This window comes from Myotis yumanensis, unplaced genomic scaffold, assembly GCF_028538775.1.
Source record: "Myotis yumanensis isolate MYYU_CA2020_CCGP unplaced genomic scaffold, mMyoYum1.0.hap1 SCAF_3, whole genome shotgun sequence".
In the NCBI taxonomy this organism is placed as follows: domain Eukaryota; kingdom Metazoa; phylum Chordata; class Mammalia; order Chiroptera; family Vespertilionidae; genus Myotis; species Myotis yumanensis.
The window spans coordinates 173,053,153-173,069,147 of NW_027223754.1; the positions used below are offsets into that span (position 1 = coordinate 173,053,153).

General features: G+C 42.6%; 1 protein-coding gene across 1 annotated transcript in view; it reads left to right on the forward strand.

Moving 5' to 3' along the window:
* SLC2A13 (solute carrier family 2 member 13) overlaps positions 1–15,995 on the forward strand; it is a 300,012-nt gene that overhangs the window by 221,681 nt on the left and 62,336 nt on the right. The gene's annotated exons all lie outside the window — the stretch shown is intronic.

Genomic DNA, 15,995 nt, shown 5'->3' on the forward strand with positions numbered 1-15,995 from the left:
AATAAAACTAAAAAAAAAAAAAAAGACCGTACCCTTTTATGTAATGATGTTTACTTTGAATTTATATTAGTTCACACAAACACTCCATCCATGCTTTTGTTCCGGCCCTCCGGTCCAGTTTAAGAACCCATTGTGGCCCCTCGAGTCAAAAAGTTTGCCCACCCCTGGCCTAAGCCGTCAGTTGGACATCCCTCTCACAGTCTAGGATCCCTCAGGGGATGTCCACCTAAGCTGGCAGTTGGACATCCCTATCGCAATTTGGGATCCCTCTCTCCTTACTGCCTACCTGGTTGCTCCTTACCACTCGACTCACTGCTCCTTAGTGGCAGGCTTCTTACCGCTTGGCTCACTGCTCCTTAGCGCTACTATGGAGGTGGGAGAGGCTCCCGCCACCACCGCTGCACTCGGCAGCAGTGAGCCCAGCTTCTGGCTGAGCAGCACTCCCCCTGTGGGAGCACACTGACCACCAGGGGGCAGCTCCTGCATTGAGCATCTGCCCCTGGTGGCCAGTGCACATCATAGCAACTGGTTGCTTAGGCTTTTATTATATAGATATTCTGTTTATTTTTTACTTAATACCTAGACAAGTATATCAGTGCAATAGAGGAACTCAGTATTTTAAAGAGCCATTCATCTAATTATGTTTTAAAGTAATAGCTCCTTTTTAGCTCCTGTAACTACCCATTACCAAATCCATTGACTCCTGGATGTTATGGAAGGTTTCCCAAAGCTGGGCAGCAAGGAGCTGGTTGGAGTTAGACCAGAGCAGGGGAAGACAGCATTCCAGACAGATAGGGTAGCATGTGTACAGAAACAAGACGAAGCTTAATATTTCCTAGATACTGCAAGTATATGATATTCTCTGGTTTCAGATACTCAGCTTCACAGAATCCATATTTTTCTTACATTAAACTGTGTGCCTTCTATGCCTAATTTTTTTTGCAGATGGCCTGAGGATTGGTCATTTCTAACTCTGTCATGAAGGCACAAACAGTAAGAGAGCGCGCGCGCGCACACACACACACACACACACACACACCCGCCATGTCCTCCCCTAGCTCTGCTCCAGGCGTCTGTCACGGGCTGGTTCACAAGTTGAAAGAGCAGGGGCTTTCCTTCCGCCTTCCTTCCCTGTGGCAGAGGGGCAGATGCTCCAGAAAGAAGACCCTGGATTGATGCCCGTGGTTCCCAGGGGAGGCTCCTATGGTAGCTCCTCTGTGGGCAGATATCTCTCACACTCCCACATGTTGAATGTGGGGCAAATTTTGAGAAAACAGATACTGCCTACAATTCCATTCAGGAAACATGGGATGAGCTCTATATAGAGGTAGGAAATGGCGAGAAATAAACCTAAGGAGCATGTGGGGAGTTTAAATGATAAGAAGTCGTGTGTCCCAGTAATAAGGATTTTGAACTCCCTCATTTAAAAACTCGGATGAAGCTGTTAAGAAGACTGTCATCATCAGAGTTGCACTTTACAAAAATCACCGTGGCAGCAGAGTGGAGAAGGTAGAAGAGCAAACGTTTAAGAGTCTAAATGGAGACCTAAGGTGAGGGGATGGGATGCGTCAGGTCTTGGTGACTAGAATGACTTATAACGGCCCAGGTTTTATGGCTTGTCTTTCTAAACAGCAATTTGTATCTGAAAGCAGGCATTATGTTTCCTCTCTTTCTTTCCTCATTTCCTGTCTGCTTACCTAGCAACTAACATCATGTCTTATGTAAGGTTTCCTAATTTAACCACGTACTGAGGCCTGATGTGTGTGTGACTGTATGCTTTCCTCTGTACCTGCAGTGATTATATAAATTCATTTGGAAATTCAGTAAGAGAGTTTTCTGTCAATCTTAGGCCTGCCTCAGCTGATGGAAGGTTCTCAAACAAGTCTCTTGAGGTACCCTGTAAACCACTCGTCAGGCCTGCTGATAATAATCTATTTCCATCTGATGAAATCCTTGCATTTGGCTTTCAGCACATGTCTATTTGGTTCTGATAAAACTCCATTTGAATTAAATTGTCAAGGAAGATATGGAAACACTCAAGAATCTAGAGATCTTAAACTGCAGAACTAAAGTAAAATTATGCATACTATAACAAAAACACAAGGAAAATGCCCCTCTGAGAAAATATTTCTTTAAAAAATTATCAGAACCTTGAAGTCCAACCAGGAGAAAATAAAAAGGAGGGCAATGGCCATACAATTCTGAAAGTAAATGAGGATCTACAAGATCTTCGAAGCGTAAAGTATTAAAAGAGAAAGGCAACAAATTGAACATATTATCAGAAAAGGCTAAGGAATTTACAAATAAATGAAACTCAAATAAGCATGAATCTGTGAGACTCCAAGAAAGACAAACTTAGTAATTATCCTGTCAGAGAGAAATTGGAGCAACAGAAATTGTAACATTAGAGAAAGATGTTTCACTGCTCAGTTACCCAATAAGGAAGAGACACAAAGGAGCAATTTACCACCTCACTCAGAGTTGTACTGAGGTCAGGTAGACACAGGCATGAACAAATCAAAAAACAATTGCAAAACAAAATAACCTGGACTAGCTGAAGCACTTGCCATCATTGTCGTTACTGAGCTCAAGTCTCACAAATGAGAGGCTGTGCCCAGCCACAGAATGCAGCCACCATAGGTGGATGACATTAGTGGACTGAGGCATTAACTCTGAGGCTTTTCAGGTCACCTTTCATGGTGTCCAAGTAACTTGAAGGAACCAGTGTGTTTGCTAAATGCCTCCTTCACCACATTGATTGAGGGGCTGGGGAAAATCAGTGTTACTAATATGCAACCATATGTACACGGACATAGTGTAGGAACTCTTTCCCACTTTTCACTTCTTTCATTGGACCTCCATTACTGAATACTGACCATTTACCAGCTCTTGTGCCAGCTGTTACGGAAAACAAAGCTCGAGAAATAGCCCCTTGTCAGAAGTTGGCAATATCTGAGAATGGCTTGTATTTACATCTTGAACTCACACTCAAGTCTCATATCTTTAGATATTGGGACACAAGTAGAAGCTGTTATTTCTGGTGTAGTTAGAAATGAGCAAAAATATTTTTTAAGCATTTGAGAAAAATATTCTTGTATCTGTTAGGAATTGGTTTTGGCATACACAGCAGATGAACCCAGAATAACTGACTTACACAAGGAAGAAGTTTCATTCTCATGTATACTAATAAAAGGATAATATGCTAATTAGACATGACATCTTCCGGACATCCTTTCAGACAAAGCCACAGTGGCAGGGGCTGAGGCAGAGGCAGTTAGGGGCGATCAGGCCGGCAGGAGAGTGCAGTTAGGGCAATCAGGCCGGCAGGGGAGAGCAGTTAGGGCGATCAGGCTGGCAGGGGTTCTGGATTGGAGAGGGTGCAGGGATCCCCCCCCCCCCCCCCCGCCAAATTTTGTGCACCAGCCTCTAGTATAAAATAAATTCAAAGGTAGGAACTTTGGAGCAGATAGATTAGATTTAGTATCATCAGGAATCTGGATTCCTGTCTTTCTGCTGTATCTATACTGCATCTTTCTCACTCCACAAGTTCACGAGGATGGCTGCAGGAGTCCACAATCATGTCTGCATCTGGCCAGGAGGAGACAGTGTAGGAGCATTGCTTCCTAGGTGAATCAGCTCCCTGGGGGTCCTCCTGAAACCCCACACAGTATTTCCCATCATAGTCCCATGGCCATACGTAGTTGTAATGGAGACTGGGGAACATATTCTATTCAGTGAATGCGAGAGGAATGGGAGACCACAGTGTTCCCAGTTAAAGGTTAGAATTCTCTTAACAAAGGAAGAAGCAAAGAATGGATATGGGGACAGACCACTAGCCGGGTTTGACTCAACAATAGAGATGGGCAATCTGTTAGGTTTATGGGACATGTGTGAGTGGTTCTGCTTGACAGCAGAAAAGAGGAGTTTATTGATCAAATAGAGCCCTACTCTCGTTCATGGTTCAGTTCTTTTAATAGTGATTAGAAGTCTAAGGTGAACTTTGCAGGTGGCAAGAAATATGGCCTTCATAAATAATTTACCTCCAGTTTTGAAAAGGAGAAAGAATCTTTAAAATATTTTGTGCTATTTCTTTGGCCTTGTAAGCCAGTTAAATAGCTGCCCTTAGTCAGGTTTGTTCAAAATGAGTGTGATTTGACTAAATGAGTGATTTGTTCATCTGTTCAAATGGAGTACTAGTTACAACAGCCACCATTTATTGCATAGTCACCATTGTGCCACCCACTGTACTAAGAGCTTTATATGGATTCTCTCTTTTATCCCTCAGCACAACTAAGGTAGGTGCTGTTATTCCCCCCATTTTACCAATCGCATTGAGGCTTAAAAGAAGTAAAGTCGATTTTAGAAAATGTTGTGGCTTAGCAGACAGCAGAACTGAGCTTTGCTTAAGAACCCAGCTCTTGACCACTCTTCATTCTGAAATTTACCAGTCACGCTGTTGGACGCTCCTGCTGCCCAGAGAGGGTGCACTACCCTTTGGGAAGTGGGCAGTAATTATTTACGATGAAAGACAGTGGGTCTGAAAATACCTGTGTTGCTGTGTTTTCAGTTATTCAGAGAAATTGAGATTGTTTTTCTAAGGAATCATTTTTGTGAGTTGAAGTTTATTTGGGACTTGAAGATTTTTTTTTTGGCTCATTCACTTTTATTTACCTATATTTACTCAGCTCAGAAATTTTTTTCTGTCATTTTAAGGATCACCATAGAGCAGCTTTGATATAAAAGCAAGTACTTAACATACTGTAAAGTCATTCGGAAATATTTAAAACAATTCACCACCTTGGGTTTTCTTAGAGCCCAATGATCTTAACCACATAACTTTGAAAAATGCGTATCTGATCCAAGTTAAATTGTGGTTTTTATTTTGCTTTGTTCATTTTGGTAAGTGTTGTTTATAAGGCCTTTGTTACACAGATTGATGAATGTGGGAAAAGTAATATAAGACAAGAAGCAAGTATTTCTGAGATGCACTTACAAAGAAGTACCCTTTACGCAAATTAGACTATAACCGTCCACTCAGAGGCGGAAATGAACACCATGAAAGCTGTTCTCTTCTTTGCCTCCTCCTCTAGTTGTGGAGATGAGTTATATATGTGGACCTGACTGTTCTCCTTAAAGAGAAAAATCTATGTGCTGATAATAGGAATCACTTTACTGATTCCTGTTGGTTTCATCCACCTTGAATTCTTTTGAGTGTCGTGAAATCCTGTCAGTGTGGTAGGTTCTAGTTGTCAGAGCGCATTACATTAAATAGAGTCACAGGCATCAAAGGACAGGATGCTGTCCAGGGAGATGACTTCCGGGCTATCTGGTTCCATCTTTATCGCACAGCACAGCTTCCAAATCTGGCATCTTCCTGTGGCTCCAGGGGCTGATTGTTTCTCTCACTCTCCAAGCAAAACCTACTTTGTCCTTCACATTCAAACATTTCATTTCCTATGAAAATGGAAAAGCCCTCCAAGTAGCCAAGGAAGAACTGATAAGCAAAGCCGTATACGCCAAAATGGATTTTTTTCTTTTGATATAGTTTTCTCTGTGTGAAGCACTTTCACTCTGATAAGCACCGTGCTAGGGGTTATAGGGTTTGATGAAAAGTATAAAACAGACTTGGTCACTAAATTTCTTTTTTTGTGCTTAAGGAGATACTTGGTACCACTTAAAAATAAAACAGTCAGTTATCAAAGCAAAAACGAACAAAAACAGGTCCCCAAAGAGGCAATTTTAAGAAGTGTTTTACATAGATAGGTTAAAAAAACACTATGAAGTTCTCACTTTAAAACAACCTATTTTTTGTGTTGACATAAAATATATTTTAAAGTCAGTGTGACTGCATTCACCAAGAACACAGGTACTATGCATTCAAATTTAAATTTGTGATTCTCCAAAGGGAAAAGTTTAATTCAGAATAAAAATTAATTCCCCTTCCCAAATTTATAAACTAGAAATCATTCGTAAAAACTTACCAGGTGTGTTGCTTTAATATTTCTTTTTGGTTTTAAAAGTCATGGATTTAGGTGAGTGCATATTAAAATCCAACACAGTCTTTTCATTCAGTTGTTCTGGATAGAAGTATTTTTTTAAAGCATATTTTGGTGGAGGCAGAATCCCCATAATTTTTCAAGGAAAAATTAACTACTTAAGAAAATAAGTAAAATTTTCCTTCCTCACTTCCTCACCTTTGTTTTATCCTGTCAAATGACGAATGAATTTAATTTCCGAAGTCCATGAAAGACTCGAACCCAGAGCTGCATTCATACCTCACTTGCCTCTCTTTGTCCACTTGAAGGAGCATTGAAATCCAAGTGCATGACTTAGGATCCAGATGTGTTTACGAGCGTTTGGTCTTTGTGGATACTGAAAACAGATGGCTTCAGTGACAGATACCTTGCTTTCTTGATGGTGTGTTTATATTTTGTATGTTAAACATAAAGGTTATCTCTTCTGAAACGGATACCCTGAATTGCTTTTAAACTTTTATTTTCTAATTCTGAAAAATTTCAGAACAGGAAATACAGTATTTGTGGCTATCATTTCTATGTATGGAAAGATATTTATGAGCTCCTCACTTTTAAAAAATGTACTGTTATATTTTAAAAGTTCAATGCTGTTAAACAAAGGAAGTGTCCCTCAGTGCAGTGCTCAAGTTAAACCTTATTGTTACTGTGATCCAAACTGTCTGCCTACCCTGTGTCTTGGCATATCAGAAAGTTCTCAATATGTAGAAGTTAGTGTTAGGAGCACCATACAGAAATCGGCAACTCCTATCAGGTAATGTGATTAGATAGATGCATATTGCAGGAGTGTGTGTTACACAGGTTTTTAGGGTCACGTTGGTGTTTATACAAGTACTAGTAGCCCGGTGCACAAAATTTGTGCACTCGAGGCGGGGGGGTCCCTCAGTTATTAAACATTTTACAGCACAACACTGACCACATTAGTGGAGGTGGTGGTGTTGTCAGAATGTGTTATACTATGCAGATGAAAATCTATTGAAACAGATTTGATGTAGATATTTTCAAAGATGGAAGAATTGTCCCTGTCAACTATTTTAGTTGATTCATATCTTCAGTAATTGTCATCATTGCAAAGTTTTCAGTCCCCATATGGATTGCTGGATGTAATAGGTCATGCGCTGTCCCTGTCCTTTGTAGCCTTTGTTACCTTAAGGACTCTAGTTTTCCATTTATATGTTTAAGTACCAACCTTACCGGCTTAAAAATGTAAGCTTTTAACACTGCTCTCTCTGTTCCGTATCCTTCCGATAAAAAGTGGAGTTGGGTTGCAGCACAGGAGGGAAATTCAGAAGGGGAATATTGAAGTAATGACTACAGTAGGAGAAGAGGGAACCTGTTTCCCTGGACACAGGCGTTGGCGCCCTGGACCATAGGGCTGGTAGCTTCTCCGGGTGGCTGCAGCCTGCGACCTCTGGCCAGTAGCTTGTCCATCTCCTGGGCTGCAGCCAGCCCCAGGCACTGGCGCCAGGACCAAAGGTGGGCGGCTTCTTCTTCTGGGGGCTTCTTCTTCTTCTGTGCTTCAAGGGAGGGTAGTCAGTTAAGTGTCATGCAGAAATAGGCATCACCAATTGCAGAAGCCCAGTGTGGGGCAGGGAAGCCCCAGCCAGGGAAGCTGGCTGAGGCTGCTTCCCTGCCCACGCACCTGGCTTCTGTGATCGCCCCTGCACTGGGCTTCTGCAGTCACCCATCCCAGAAGCCGGGTGTGGGGCAGGGAAGCCATGGCTGGGGAGCTGGCGCACCCAGCTTCTGCAGTCAGGGATCGCAGAAGCTGGGTGCGGGGCTGGGAAGCCGCGGCCGGGGACGCTGGCGGCGGACGCTTCCCTGACCCGCACCCTGCTTCTGTGGTCAGGGATCTCAGAAGTTGGGTGCGGGGCTGGGAAGTTCCTGGGACTGCCAGCTTCGCCCGCACCCAGCTCCCATCGCTGGCTCCACACCTACTTCCCAGGGCGGCAAAGGCGCCGGATTCTCCGATCATGGCTGGGGGGCAGGGCAAAGGCGGCCTTGGGGGCCGCCTTTGCCCTGCCCCCCGGCTCTTAGCTCCCCCCTGGGTTTCCCATCACTGTCAGTGGCAGGGGGCTTCTTCCTGCTTTCCCTTTTGCCTCCCTGCATTGTGCCTACATATGCAAATTAACCACCATCTTTGTTGGCAGTTAACCGCCATCTTAGTTGGCAGTTAATTTGCATATCACTCTGATTAGCCAATGAAAAGCGTAGCGGTCATACGCTAATTACCATGTTTCTCTTTTATTAGTGTAGATAGTCACAGAGACATAAAATAAGGCTTATATAAAAGAGTTTTCTGATGGTGATGATGAGCCCCAAACAAAACTATGTTTATGCATTTTTATTTATTATTATTTTTGGTAAAGATCTGTGACTTACATATAAATTGTTGCCCAGTTGGTGTGGCTGAGTGGTTGACCTATGAACCAGGAAGTCACAGTTCGATTCCTGGTCAAGGAAAATACCCAGATGGCGGGCTCGATCCCCAGTAGGGGTCGTGCAGGAGGCAGCCCATCAATGATTCTCTCTCACCATTGATGTTTCTATCTCTCTCTCCCTCTCCCTTCATCTCTGATATCAATAAAAATATATTTTTAAAAAATTATATGTCTACAGTGAGGCTTGTGGTAAAACCCACCCTCCAAAATCCTCTTCATATCTACAAGTACTGATGGATTTGGTCTATTGGTAAACCTAACAATTCCAATTCTAATATTTATTTCCTGTCTCTTCATTAATGAATAATGTATACTACCACCGAAGAAGATTAATTACTGTTGTTGTTTTTCTTGGAAGGTGGCATGTTGCATACTAATTGTTTTGTATTTGGGTACCTATGTTTTTTGATTACCAAATTGTATTATAAATCTGATTTTACTGTCAATTATTTAACTGAAAAGATTGTATATAAATGTGTGTATATCTATAATACACACATTTACTTGCCTAAATACACATGTCTACATATATCAACATATGCATGTACATGTCATCCTATATTAGCAAGTTGGAATTGAGGTTTTGTTTTTAATAGTGTTGATCAAAGGTCCATGTAGTATAATGTGAAAACACTTAGCCTTATTGATGGTGACAGACTTGGCAGAGAGAGCTCTCTTCTCCCTCCGCTTTAGAGAAACAATCTAAGAATTTATTAAAAAAAAAAAAAAAAGGATTAGACAAAGAGTTACTAGAAATAAGAGCCTAAAATACCAGTAAATGTTAAAAAAAGAAACCTATTCTGACAAATAGGCTAAATTTGCCCTATGTAATAGTGCCAAAGAGCAAAAGCCTATGATTGCTTTTAATGTGCCTGCCTCACTGCCATGAATTATTTTTTGCCTCCAACTCAGGAATCCATTGTATTTTTAGCCTCAGTTTCTAAGGGGAAGAGATGAGAAATATGACTGTGTTCCAGATGGCTTCAGACAGTTGTATATGGGTTTGATCTGAAAGCCATGAATTCTGTGGAACAACTCACAGTTTAATTCAAGCCTCAATTCTTTGATCTCATTGGACCAAGATGTGGGGAACATTAGTGCAACAATAGAAAGAACTACCAAACCTGCTGTCTATATAACTGATGTTCATCTCTTTACTTATGCAGCAGGTATATACTGAACACATATCTCAGGCAACATGGAAATCACTGGGAATAAAAGATGGACTAGTGATGCATCTAATTGTGCTGGGGTCAGGAGGTTTCATGGAGGAGCTGATGTCATATATGAGTCTTGAAGCAAGTGTGTGGGGAAACAAAGGTGGGAAGTAATAATCCCGAGTAAGCCATAGGAGGGGAAACATCAAAGCAGGTCATATGCTGAATCCTGTGGCTTGTGTGGCCTGGCTGGAGCCCATGGCACCTGGGAAGAAATGACAAGAAACGATGGACAAGATGAAAAGGGGCCAGATTGTGTCTTAATAAGGAGTCGGGTCTTCACCCTGCAGGCCATGGAACACTATTGCAGGATTTAAATGGGAGAGAGGTCCGATAAGTTAGATTTAAGGAAATGTAGAGGATGGAGGGGAGGGAGTCTAGAGGCAAGAGGACTCATCAGAAGACTGTTGGGAGAGTTCAGGTAAGAGGTGGCAAGTTCAAGTCAGAGTTCAGGTGAAAAAAAGGAAAAGAATATTGAGTAGAGGAGCTACCCATACTTTGAGATAGACTCGCTGCTGCTGTGCTATTTAAATATGAGTGATCGCACATGCTCAGGTCTTCAAATTGTGAGACACAAAAGAACAGCAGGTTTGACAGGAAAGCCAAAGATTGAGCTTGAGCTGTGTGGAGTATGAGGTACTGGTGAAACATCCAGAAAATGGGGCCGCTGGAAATAGGGGTCTGGCCCTTATGGAAGAGAAACAAACTGGAGAAACAGGTCACGCAGTCTCAGTGTATTGATGATAGTAAGGGTCATATGAGGTCAATGTTTGCCATAAAAGTGTACAGAGTAATGAAAGATTGCCAAGAACAGAACCAAAGGAGAAAGAACCAAGCGGAGAAAGAAAACACTAAGATGCGGCAGTCTGAGCGATGGAGGGATCGTAAAGGGAGTAGTGTCAAGGGATGAGAAGACCTCAGCAGAGAGGAAAACATTTTAGGGAATTTCATCACAGAACGGTAAGTTACGATTAAGAAAGAAGAGTGCCCAGAGTTCACAAGAAGATCCGGCAGTCTCTGTGAGGGCAGCTTCCGGCGAGTGGAGAGGCATGACTTGCTCCCTGAAATCAGAGCCAATAGATCCCCCGCTTTTAAAAATATATATATTTTTTTATTGATTTCAGAAAAGAAGGGAGAGATAGAAACATCAATGATGAGAGAGAATCATTGATCGGCTGCCTCCTACACTCCCCACACTGGGGATTGAGCCCGAAACCCGGGCGTGTGCCCTGACTGGTAATCGAATTGGGACCTTCTGGTTCATAGGTTGACGATCAACCACTGAGCCATGCCGACCGGGTGATCCCCTACTTTTTAATTTCCAACCACTTCAGTCCCCCAGAATTTTGTTTGTTTGTTGTTTTTCATTATCACGAGTTCTCTATTTACACAGTCCAGGTGGGGAGAGGGAGTCACCTGCCGTCTACACTCTGGCTGAGAAAGAGGGCAGGTGATTCGGTGTTCTTTGCAGTGCTCATGTAGAGATCGGGTCCATAGACGGAACAAGCAAGGCAGGCCGTCCCCTAGGAAGGGTGTCCTCTGGTAAATTGGATTCCAAGTCATCTGCTGCAAGCAGCAGGGACGGTCGGGAGCGAGGAGGGGGAAGTAAAGAGGAGGGGGGTTTGGAAGAGCTGTCACAGGAAACAGTGACATCGTTGCCCAAAGTAGGGTGTTACAATGATGCAGAAGGAATGTGTGAGTGAACACAGTTACCCCCAGAGAATGAATGTGAACCTGTGGCCACGTTCTGTAAAGCGGAGGCTCTATTGGCTCTGATTTCCTGAAGCAAGTCATGCCTCACCACTCTGCTGCACGGATCATCCTGACCTGCACTGGCCGCCACTGATTTTCTGAAATTCAGGCCATACCAGAGACAGGCACTTTAAAGGCCACACACTGTTCATAATACTCCATGTCATTAGATTTAATGAGACACACTTAAAAACAAGTGGACCGCTTTCTAGAGAGCTGAGTTCATACTCGACTTCACAGAGTAGAGATTTTTTAATCTGAATTAACCCAAATCAATGCTTAAAGGATTTTCTCAGGAGAAAGGAGAAGGCACATTCGCTTGAGGTCCTGAGTGCCATGTGAAACATGTAAACGGTTGATTAAACAAAAATAGGCCCTCCTTCCCCTGCCTTAGACACTAAGCTGCCTTTTGTTTTCTGTTTTACTTTAATTGGAAGCATTTTAAAGTTCTTGAACCAGTTCTTTTTCTTAATATGGAAATATTTGTTTTTCTCTCTTTTTAAAAAGAAAAGACGGAGATTGAAAAGTTAAATCTTCCCTCCCTTCAGCTAGCAAGTTGGCTTGGTTCTAATTGAAGTTACCGTCTGGATTAGGTATTTTCACGTCTCCTAGTAGAGCAGTGGTTCCCAACCTTCCTAATGCCGCGACCCTTTAATACAGTTCCTCATGTTGTGGTGACCCCCAACCACAATTATTTTCATTGCTACTTCATAACTGTAATTTTGCTACTGTTATGAATCATAATGTAAATATTTGATATGCAGGATGTATTTTCATTGTTACAAATTGAACATAATTAAAGCATAGTGATTAATCACAAAAACAATATGTAATTATATATGTGTTTTCTGATGGTCTTAGGCGACCCCTGTGAAAGGGTCGTTCGACCCCCAAAGGGGTCGCAACCCACAAGTTGAGAACCGCTGTATTGGAGTTTCTAGATGCTGTGCATTCAGTTCCCCCAGCAGTTTCATCTCATAGAAGAGCAGCAGCGTTGGCTATATAATCTCCCCAAGGGAAGTGTCCACATCCGAGAACAGTATTGGAGATCCGGGGCACAGTTATTTGCCACAGATTCTCTCCGCATATTGTAATGTCCTTGTACTATGAGAGTCTGCAGGATGTGGTTTCGGAGAGGGCCCTCTCCTTCTGGGTGCTTTTGTCTGGGCCTTAAGGAAATTGGCCCGTGCAGCTGGCGTTTCTGAAAGTGACTTATCAAAAATACTGAGCAGTTCCATTTGGGTTGTGGATGGAATGTTGACAAATGGCAGCTTTAGCCTCTGGCAATTTAATACCCTCAATCTCAAGGACCCTCTGACACTGAGTTTTACCTTCTTTTTATTTCATCCTAAAAATGATTCAGCTATTCAGCCCACCAACCCCCAAAATTATTTTCTTTAAAAGGGCAATAAAACAAGCTAATGAACCTATAGTAATGCCTTGAATTATAGGACTGTTGTACTGTGCTTCTGTGATAAACTTGTCCTGGGGAATCTGGCCACCATGGGTGCTGCAGAGAGGGAGGTGGTACGCGTGCCTTTTCTCTCGGGTCCTCGCAGTCTGTTTTGCTAGCCAGTCAGTAAAGAACACTGTAACCTTTACAGTAGAGCTGTGCTCAGAGCAAGGAGGAGGGCCATCTCATCCCTGCTCTACATATTGATTCGTTTGAAATGTAAAGTATTTTGTATTAATAGGGTGGAATCCCCATTTTATGTAATTCTTTCAGCAATTCCTTTTATAAAGCATAGTGCTTTTGTAAATACCTTCTTGATTTCTGTTGTAAATTTAGAGTTTCTTACAACAGGGCTCACCAATCATTTCTGCCTTTGAAGTAAGAGTAGTATTTGTAAGATGTCACAACGTTATAATATGCTTCACACAGTTAGTGTTTGTGTGAATTTAGAGCTAGAGTACCTGCCTTTCTGTCACTCCCTTCATGCAGCCTCTGGCAACCGGGTGGTTTCCCCAGGATCATGGGTGGAAAACTCGAAGTCCAGAAATGGGGACTCACCCCAAATCCTCCCGTGGAAGGAGAATAAAAGGAGGTAAATAATGCCAGTCAGCTTTTCTCAAAAAAAGTTTTAATCTGTGCCTCGAGCATTCTTACGAACATTGATTTGGCACCAATATATTTAAATCCTCAGCTTTATATTTAGCAAACCTTACATAAATTCATTAGGTCATGTTCAAGAGAGCCTTAAAGAGCAAATCATGAATAAAAAATAGCCACTTCTAGAAGTTTTCCTTTCTTTAATGTCATTTGTTAAAGCCACAGTTATGATAGGTGCTCTCTGTAAAAGGTCAATTAGCAGATTACTCAGGATATTTAAAGTTTTGTGTTAACCTTCTAAATGTCAAGTTGAAGTAAGAAATGTTGATACATTTGGGAGAATTTTGCCATAAAATCCTCTATATGATGAAAAAAACACACAATTCTAGGTCACAGATAAGGGTTGGCACACCACTTCCCAAACAGTGGTCCACTCCCTGGATTGGCAAGGATTTGAACACTTTTTAATATATGACCTCTCCACTGAGCGACCCCTATGAACGAGTATGGAGGGATAGTGTGGAGTAGTAGGAAAGACAGTTTTTCACACTTTTCTAATATGGGAAAGGCTTGAGCCTGCACATAAACTCTGGGGTAAGTCCTAGGAGAGGTTTGAAAGTAGAAAGAGAAGAAGATAACCAGTGGGACTAGGCATTGGTCCTGGTGAAGCCCAGAGGGATGATCCTTGAGCACCCTTTTCAGAGCCTGGAGGAAAAGAGGTGATTGTAAATGATCTTTGTTCATGTCTGAGTTGAAAGTTGAGAAAATTCAGTCCCTTCAGTTTTCACTGTGAAGATAAGGAACTACTGACCTGCCTGTTGTGAGATTGTTCAGCTGCATCTGGGTGTGTGGGTGAAGGCACCGAAAGGTGACTGTTTGCATTCATATACGGCTAGGCTTCGGGCTAGAGAGGTGTGATGGAGAGATAAATGGCCAGCGAAAGTTAGGAGTCTGAAATGATGGGCCATGGTCGACAAGCTCGATAGGATGGAACTAAAGAACGGAACAAGCTAGTGAGTGAATAGGGAGCAAGTAGAGGGGCCGATTAACTGGAGGTCACTGGGAGGGCTAATACAAATGGGCCCCGCCAGCGCGGGGGATCTGCTTTGTTCACAAATGTGTCCCAGCCCCTGCAATCGTGCCCGGCACATAGGGAGTGTAAAATATTTGTATTTGTTGAACGAATGATGGCGACAGAGCAGGGATTATTTACTAGACAGTCTGGGAAAGGGAGGTGTGGTCAGGGTTGGATGCTTGAAAGAGTGATGGAGGAGGCAAAGCATTATGGATAACACCCCATCTATCTGGCCCGTGTATGTGGTAGGTTCTCAGGAACTATGTGCTTTTATCCTTACGTTTTCTGGCCTTTTATGGGAATCACTGGTTTTTAAAGAAATAAAGTAGAGTCATTTCTGTACAAATGTTTGAGTTGACCTTTCTTCGGTAGTACCGTTAAAGCCATCGGAAGAATCAGGGTTGTTAGAGTCTGCTTCATGTGGGCAGAAAAAACAAACAACAGGCTCGTAAGAAGTATCTTCCTTCCAGATTAGCCTGGTGTACTTCTCAAAGCCAAAAGCTCAGCCGGGAATGCCTTCTATCGCTTTGCTGCTTTTGCTCATCACAGAGGTGGACTGTCTCATGTTCACAGTGCTGTATCGCCTCTCTAACGCACATTGACCTTTTGGGGGGCTTTCTTTGAAAGGCCTCCTTTTTGCTTTTAGGATCGGGCTGAAGTCGCATCTAAACATAGGAATGGCTGTTTGCAAAGGAGTTCACAGAAAGAGGATGAAATGATGATCATCTCATTTTAAAGCAATGCCAGGATTTACCCATTTAGTTAAATGAATCAAAGCAGTCTTTTAATTTTGAGTCAGGATTCACATCTTTTCCCAACAACTTAAGAGTAGTTCTTACCCTGTTTCTCCCCCACACTCTTGTATGATTACTTGTCCGCAGGAGATATTTAAAAGTCTGTACTGACTGATCTCTAGTTGTAAAATAAGCAGGTCTCTGAGTGCTCTTCCCTTTACCTCATAAATTTTTCTTATGATCCAATTCAAACATCATCTCTGAAGTTCCCCCCAGGGCTCCCAGGTGAATGATCACGCCGCTGTCCTTGGAGCCGTGCATAACTGAGTTCTCTCGCACTGCCATGCTTTACTTGGATACTGTTTCTCATCCTCGCCTGTCATGCACCCAGGAGCAAGGACTTTGTCTATTTCCTATCTCCGGTGCCTTGCGTGTGCCTGCCGTGTCTGAGGCGCCAGAGTTGTCTGACAGATGAGTGCGACAGCAAGAAAACTCATTCTCCAAGCACACCGTGGTAGGCTTAGGCTGGAACACCCTGCCCTCTCAAGCATTTCCCCTGGATAGAATTTTCATGTAGTTAGGATACTGCTGTTAGGTGAGCAATGATTGATTGATTATGGCTCTGTGATCCAACCAGTAGATGTGATTAACCTAGAGAAGAGTTAGCCTTTTTTTCTATACCAACTTCTTTTTT